We start from the raw sequence: 8,690 nt of genomic DNA, 5'->3' as shown, positions 1-8,690 counted from the left end.
GCAGTCGGGGGTAAGGTGCTTTCTCCCCCTTCTGTAGAGCCAAAGCCAACTGCTGGGATCCAGGCTGGCTGCCGAGCTGTGCGTGCGAGTCGTGTGGCTCCCCACTATGGGGGACCGCCTGCAGGGGTGGATACGGGCCTGCTGTGGGGGTCCACTGGTGGACCAACTCACTGGCAGGGCCCCTTGGCTGGTTTCTGAGATCCACACGTCAGTTGCCGTGGGCCCCAGCCCCCTTGCTTTGTTCTTAGCTGCCCCCCAATGAGACAGAAATGCAACGTCCCTATGCATTCCGGGGGACAGAAGCAAGCCTCCCGGGCCCATTGCGAAAGGCTGGGGAAGGAGGACACTCATTTCACGGGGTCTCCTGTGGGAAGAACCAGACTGAGGGAGTCTCTCTAAGCACTGAGCTGTGCCAGCTTGGGGTGATGTGAGTAAAGTGAAATTGTTCTCACCCTTTGCAATGTGACTGTTCTCGGATTCTGTGCTCCACTCAGGCGCTAGGACCTCTCAACGGGACCCCGGAGCTCTCGTAAAAGTGTGTTTGTCCAGGAATGGCTGTTAAATCAGGGTTCCCCTGGGAGGACCAGGGCTAAGGCCCTCGTATCCACCATCTAGCTGATGTCACTCTAATACACCATTTTTCAACGTGTCTCCTTCTGATCACAAAAATAATAAATACATGCTCATTATAAATGATTCAAACATTGCATAAACAGAAATTCCATACAATCCCCAACATAACTACCACAAATCGTTCCCTATCAAAGGTATAAGCTTTTTACCAAAATGAAATATTTTTTACAATTTTTCTGCTTAAGAATATCTCTTCAGGGGTCCCTGGCTGGCTCAGGTGTTAGAGCATGAAACTCTTTGTATTTATTTATTTGTTTATTTGTTTGTTTGTTTGTTTGTTTGTTTATTTTGAGAGAGAGAAAGAGAGAAGAGTGAAAGCATCCTAAGCAGGCTCTACGCTGACAGTGACAGAGACAAAGCCCCAGGTGGAGCTCGATCTCACAAACTCTGAGATCATGACCTGAGCCAAAATCAAGAGTCAGACGCTTACCCGACTGAGCCACCCAGGCACTCCTAGCGTGCAGCTCTTGATCTTGGGGTTGTGGGTTCGAGCCCCACACTGGGTGTTTAGATTACTTAAAAAAATAAAAATAAACAAACAGTTTTTAAAGAAAGAGTATCTCTTAAACAACTCGCCAATGTCAGAACATGTAGTTGTGCTACATTTTTTTTTTGCTTTTGATTAATTTTCATTAGTTTTATCTACAAATAGTTCAAATAGTGCTTTAAAATGCATGTAACAACTGGGGTGGCTGGGTGGTGCAGTCCGTTAAGCGTCCGACTCTTGACCTCAGCTCAGATCATGATCTCACAGGTGGTGAGTTCGAGCCCAACATCGGGCTCTGTGCTGATGGCATAGAGTCGGCTTGGGATCTTGTCTCTCCTTCTCTCTGCCCCTCCCCTGCTTGTGCGCTCGCTGTCTCATGCACGCACTCTCTCTCTCTCAAAATAAATAAATAAACGTAAATTTTTTTTTAAATGCATGTGACAACTAACTACAGTCTCTCGCTTTATATCTGCCTCTCCCATACTGTCCTTTCTACACACACACACACACACACACACACCCCACATTATCTACTGACATCTTATCTGTTTAAATTCATTCTTTCCTTAATCCATCCTCCTAATATGAAGACATCTCAATTTTGGCTAAACACATATTCAGATGCTTTCATCATTATGACTGTAAAACACTGTTGATTACTGAGCCAAGAAGTGACTATGATTGCATTTTCCTTCTTGCACAATATTTAGTTTTTCTTAGAGTTAATTTCCTCATTTTCCTCTTTGCTTTGTTTTCATTGAACATCTATATTCCCATGCCCTCCATTATCTCTGTCAATGTGATTCTCAATATAATCTTCCACTTAGTTAAATCTGTTAAATAAAATAATTTATCGGCTTTACATTCTTCTAGAGGCGTGCCTGTTGGAGCATCTGACCCCATATTCCACCCTGAGCTGGTTATTTTCTATGCCTGACACAGAGCTATTGTCCTGGGACTCCCTCACTGTCACCTTTGACAACCCTTTACCTGTCTCCTCTGTGAGATGGTCCGGCTTTTGTACCCTATGATTTCCTTTATGCATTTCTGAATTATTTAAGTAGCAACAGGAATAGTGTATTGTTTTGTAATTTTAAACCAATTCAATTCTTCTAAAATTTTCAATCCGTTTTTTTTTTTAATTTTTTTTTAACATTTATTTATTTTGGAGACACAGAGAGACAGAGCATGAATGGGGGAGGGTCAGAGAGAGGGAGACACAGAATCTGAAACAGGCTCCAGGCTCTGAGCTGTCAGCCCAGAGCCCGACGCGGGGCTCGAACTCACAGACTGTGAGATCATGACCTGAGCTAAAGTCGGCGGCTTAACCGACTGAGCCACCCAGGCGCCCCTCAATCCATTTTTAAAGTTACATGCAAAATTTGGGGGCACCTGGGTGTCTCAGTCGGTTGAGCATCCGACTTCGGCTCAGGTCATGATTGCACGGTTCATGAGTTCGAGCCCCGCGTCGGGCTCTGTGCTGACAGCTCAGAGCCTGGAGCCTGCTTCAGATTCTGTGTCTCCCTCTCTCTCTGCCCCTCAGCTCCCTCACTCTGTTTCTCTCTCTCTCTCTCTCTCTCTCTCAACAATAAGTAAACATTTAAAAAAATTGATTAAATTTAAAGTTATATGCAAAATTTTAAACAGACCAGGACTGTTGGAGAGAGCCCATGTGCTAGAAACTATGTAATGAAGACCAGCTTTTAAGACCTCAAGATTCAGTGGGGATGGGTGGGGGAGTCCAAATGGGGAATAACAGAGATGATGGCTGCAAACAACAGATGAGCCAAACAAAATTCATCAAAGTTAAACTAATCTCACATAGTGGCTATCAATTACATTAACAGTGGAATAGGACAGGACTGGAGAAAAAATTTGATCAGGAAGAAGGAAGAACTTCTAGGAACAGAGTTGTGGAGGCATGAAAGCAAAGAGAAGAGGGTTACTACCATGCCCATGCAAGATGGCCTCAAGCTCAGAGGAAATCTCTTTGGGCACCAAAGGGTATCAATCAAAAAAAGTAAGACTTCTAAGGGCCTTCAGAGGGGAAGAAGGAATAATCTGTGACTTCAGGGCAGGTAGAGAAATGTTTTTCAACATCTAGGATGCCAAAGCCCCGTCAGAAAATTAGAGATCGTGTCATGGCAGGGATGCTAATCCATCCAGAGCAGAAAATCTACGAGAATCTACCTTGAGTCGGGACAGCACTGAGGAGGGTCACCTACCAAAACAAGAATTAGAAATGTGTCCACGAATATCTGACAGGTGACTGAGAAAAGAGCTTATAAGAAAAATTAAGCTGGGGCACCCGGGTGGCTCGGTTGGTTAAGCGTCTGACTTCAGCGCAGGTCATGATCTCACAGTTCGTGGGTTCGAGCCCCACGTCGGGCTCGGTGCTGACAGCTCGGAGCCTGGAGCCCACATGGGGTTCTGTGTCTCCCTCTCTCTCTGCCCCTCCCCTACTTGCACTGTCTCCTCTCTCTCAAAAGCAAAAATTTAAAAAAATTTGAGAAAAATTAAGCTTACATTTCACTATAGACCAGGTAATAAAATATAGACTTCTTGATTCTTATGTTTCCTTAAACCTTTTAAACATCCTCATATTTATTATCGGTGCCACCCTCTCTTCTCTTGGCTTCTGTGACACCACGTTCCGCCTAGTTGTCCTCCTTCTTTACCAGCTGCTTCTCAGTTTCCTTCTGAACCTCCTTCTCCTCTGTGGGACCAGTAAACACTGGAGCTGAGGCTCAGACCTGGGCCCCTTTCACTCTTCCGTCAACATGTTCTTGTACAATGTCAACCAAGCCCATTGTCCTAATACTATTTATATGCCAGCAGTTCCCAAATTTCTATCTCTAGCCCTGGCCTGCGGGCTTATGTCACTAACTGCCTACTTGGCACCTCCCCTTTGATGTCCACCACACATCTCAAGTTCAGGATGCCAAAAAGCAAAGAAAAAGAAAAGCATCGGATTTCCTTCTCCAAGGCTTTTCTTCCACCACTCTTTCCCATATCAGTAAATGGCACCATTGTTGTGGGACACGGTCAGGTCTCCTCTACAGGCCTGGAGACCACCCAACGCTCACCATATAATTAATCATTTTTTTTTTCCTTTCTGGTGGGAAACAAAAAGAATTAGCCAACTGTAAGTAATCCATTGTTATGAAGGTAAACACATTAAGACCTGGATGCCCCATTCCCAAGGGATAGAAAACGCATTTTGCAGGGGGGGGGGGGGGGGGGCGGGGAACCAGGCAATGCCTGCATGATTCCTACAAAAGGAAAACAAACATCTTTCTTTGTCCAGAAAGTAAGCTTGTTCCTCAATGTTTTCATTGTAGAATGGAGGAAAGGGCACCGCAGTTCAACTGCTTTCGCTGAGGGACGAAGTCTGTGATTGGCTGTCCCGGGAAGATAACGGAAAGGAAGAGAAACACTCCCCCCTTTTGAGCAGCCGTCCCCCCCAGTCACACCCACCGGCAGTCCCACACCTTTGGCCTGACCTGCGAGAGCCCTACTTACCTCTCCACCCTTTCACAGCATCTCAGCCACACTGGTTTTCATCCGCTCCTGGACTAACGCCAACCCTCTTTCTTGCCTCTGTGCCTTTGCACATTCAGTTCCCTCTACTAGTCTACGAACGCACGCATGCGCACGCACACACACAAGCCAGCTCCTAGGCATCCTTCAGGACTCCGCTTCTACATCATGTCTCCAGAGAAGCCTTCTCCGACATATTCTCTGTCGCTATTCCCGTGATGTGGTCTCAGAACCCCGTGTGTTTCTCCAACCGTTGGTACAAATTCAAATTTTATGAGCATTTACGTAATTTTGTGTTTGATGCATCTAATAGATCTCATTGCGTTCAAAGTTCCAAGAGAATGGTGACTGTGTCCCAGGAACCTCATATGGTCCCGAATCTATCAAAGTAGACATTCACTAAATAGTTGTTGAATAAACAAGCAAACAATAGATCGGAAGTAATTTGGTGCCTGGGGGTGGAGGAGGGAATTTAAAGGCTAGAGGAAGGAGGGGCACCTGGGTGACTCAGTCAGTTGAGTGTCTGACTCGTGATTTCAGCTCAGGTCATGATCTCACGGTTCATGGGTTCGAGTCCCGCATCAGGCTCTGTGTTGGCAATGTGAAGCCTGCTTGGGATTCTCTCTCTCCCTCTCTCTCTGCCTGTCCCTCACTTATGCATTCTCTCTCTCTCTCTCTCTCAAAATAAATAAATAAACATTAAAAAAAAAAAAAAAAAGACTAGAGGAAGGACCAGGGTACAGAATGAATGACAGTAAGATTGTTAGAATACAGGGCAATTCTGATATTGGGTAAATCAGTCAGTTAACTGTAAGCCTCTTGATTTCAGCTCAGATCATGATCTCACTGTTCGTGGGTTCGAGCCCCACATCGGTTCCATGCTGGCAGTGTGGAGCCTGCTTTAGATTCTCTGTCTCTCTTTCTGCCCCTCCCCAGCTCGCACTCTTTCTCAAAATAAATAAATAAACTTCAAAAAAATTGTTAGAATACAATGAATTTAGGTGAATGCTGGAAACACCAGAGGGGGTTCCTTGTATACAGAGGGACAGCTCTCCAGTCAAGTCACGCCAGGATGACAAACCCCAATGTCTCTCGTCACAATGCCCTGATCTGCCTCTGAGATCTGAAATTTGAAATCACCACTCTTCCTTGTCCTTATATTTCCCCTACACTCACTGGTGTTTCCTCCCTGCTTCACTCATTGTGAGTCACCAAGACCCTTGGTCCCTATCTGAATAGCCTTCATTCCCTGTCCACAGATCAATAAAGTCATTATCAACACTCTATGTGCTCTCTTCCTTAGCTTTCCATATTGCTGGGCCAGCCTCCAATCCAAAGGATTGCCTGTCCTCCATCCTGATTCCCCGGTGCAACCCGCAAAGTCCATAGGAGAAAGCCCATGAACCATGCAGCACATCACAAATCCACACAATTCCTCTTTGGACCTTGGCTCTACTCAGTGATGCTTTTACTCCCCCAGCGAATCCAAACTCCCCCAACCTTCAGTATTCACCTATCCAGTGGTTAGGTGCTTAGGTGAATATTTTCAGTATTCACCCATCTGGTGGTTCTTAACCCTTGACCGCTCACTAGAACCTCATGAGGAGCTTTGAAAACCACCAGTCCAGGAACATCCAGAGATACTGATCTAATTATTCTAGACTGGGATGCAGGTAAGCAGTTTGTTTGTTTGTTTTTTTTAACTCTCTGGGTGACTCCAGTCTACTTAATAGCAGAAACATTTTCCTGTGCATGGAGACTACATGGGGCTGTCTTTGAGAGGAGAGTGATCCTCCTGGAGAGGTAACGTGTTGATCTTCAGGTATTTTAAGAGAACACCAAAGGCATGCTTGTGGACTTGAGAGACTGAGCTAGAGGTACATAGGCCACTGCCCACTTGCTCTCTCCCTCAGAGCCAGCACAACAGAGAGGAGGAGAAAACGATCTCAGTCAGTGAAGGGTTGAGGAAAGTGAGCATGGGAACCATGACGGGGGTGTTGGGGGCTGGGGAGGAGTCAGTAATGGAGCAAGGAAGGAGGAAAGTAGACCTCGGCATATTTTCTTAAGTCCTACACCAGAACTCACAAACTGGCTGCTGGAGACCAGGATCCTATCTACAGATATTTGGCCCCACAGTGCTCTAATTTTGTTGTCATTGTTATTGCCGTGCTGTGCTCACCACAAGGGTAGCCACCATTTGTCACCGTAGAGCGCCATTACAGCACAATTGACCATATGCTCTATGCCACCCCCTTCATCCCCATGACGTAGTCATTCCACAGCTGGAGGCCTGTATCTCCCACTCCCCTCCACCTTAATTTTAAAATTAGTAACATGAAAAATTGAGGCAATTTACCTGGAGATCCTCATTTCTCACTCTTCCTTAAAAATGTTTTCCAGATACCTGACTACACTGGGACCACATGCCTACAGGGCAACAATGTCTGGTGCTGAGGGACATTTGTCCTGTTCTAAACGGGGCCCACACTCTACACTTCATCCTTGGCCTGGCCTGCCTACCTCAGTCATTTATTTGATCTGCCTGATATCTAGAAACATCTAAACTTTCAAACGCTGGCCTAAGCCATGAAGCTTTGCCCCCATTCCATATTGGTCAAAGAAGCAAATCAGCAAGTCAGGCAAAGTCATAATGCCTGATCTCCCTTGCCCACTCCCATCCCCCCCAAACCAATAGTTGGACCCTGTGCGGCTTTTGAACGTTTTCTAAAGCTCTTAGTAAAGAACCACTGAACGTCCACCAGGGTCTAGTGTATCTGTCGATAGGAGGAAGATCGTCACAGATGGACGTAGGACAGAGAGAAGGCAACTTTGCTCCAGAGTCTCAAGGCAGACATCTCATTCTAAACTTCATAGTGATGAGGGGCACCTGGGTGGCTCTGTCAGTTAAGCATCCAACTTCGACTCAGGTCCTGAACTCATAGCTCACGGGTTCGAGCCCCGCGTCGGGCTCTGTGCTGACAGCTCAGAGCCTGGAGCCTGCTTCGGATTCTGTGTCTCCCTCTCTCTCTGCCCCTCCCCTGCTCACACTCTGTCTCTCTCTCCTTCAAAATAAATAAATATTTCAAAAAATTTTAAATTTCACAGTGATGAGAATGAGCTGAGAAGTGACTTCTCAACTAGAGAGAGAGAGAGGAAGTCTGAACCCCTGATCCCCCTCTTCCCAGAGATTACCTAAAGACACTTCCTGTGGGGAAGAAGGAAGGGGACATTGTTACTGACCTCTGACCACCAGATCATAGCATAAGTGACTATGCCCAAAGCTTTCACTTCCTCCTACTTGGTCCAACACTCTTCTGAAGTTTCCCTCTTAAAAGCACCAATGTCCAGGTACATGCTGGTGCCCCCTGTGGCATTTGACATTACAGAGTCCCCTCCACCCCTAAAGTTTCTCTCTTTGGCTCTCAGTATATCTTGCCATGCTACCCCTCTCCTCTGTCTTTCTGGCTCCTTCTCACCTCTCCTTGGCTTGGCTTCCCTTACAATTCTTGTCTCATAAATAAATTTGTTTCCCCAGATCCTACTGACTGGATACTTCCTGGATGTCCAATAATCACCTTAAATTCTGCCTCTCTCCCTCCCTTTGTTTCCATAGACTATATATCATAAATACTCCTGGTAACTCCAAGAAAGGAGAAAATCCCTATCAAAGCCCCTCTCAGGATCTAATAACAATCCCAATCATAGGATGAGTTCATGGCCATCTAAAACAGAGGGGAAGGTACCTTAAATGTTGAAGCTCTCACAACAGAGATTGTTGAGAGAAGAAGCATGCAGGAAAGGAGTCTGCTTCTGACAGAGGGCAGAATATGCTAGTTTGAAAAGGTGTAGTCAGTATTACATTCAGGGTTTACATTCCGAAAACAAAATGCACCTCTTCAACAGCTAATCCTATAGATGATCATATTTACTAAGCAGTTGTTACCTAGTTATTTATTCATTCAGTAAACTTCCCTCTTCCCTGTGGGCCAGGTACTAGGTGCTAACCTTTAACAAGACAGGGCCTCAGTCC

This window comes from Acinonyx jubatus, chromosome E4 (genome assembly GCF_027475565.1).
Source record: "Acinonyx jubatus isolate Ajub_Pintada_27869175 chromosome E4, VMU_Ajub_asm_v1.0, whole genome shotgun sequence".
Taxonomy (NCBI): domain Eukaryota; kingdom Metazoa; phylum Chordata; class Mammalia; order Carnivora; family Felidae; genus Acinonyx; species Acinonyx jubatus.
This window is presented reverse-complemented; position numbering follows the sequence as displayed.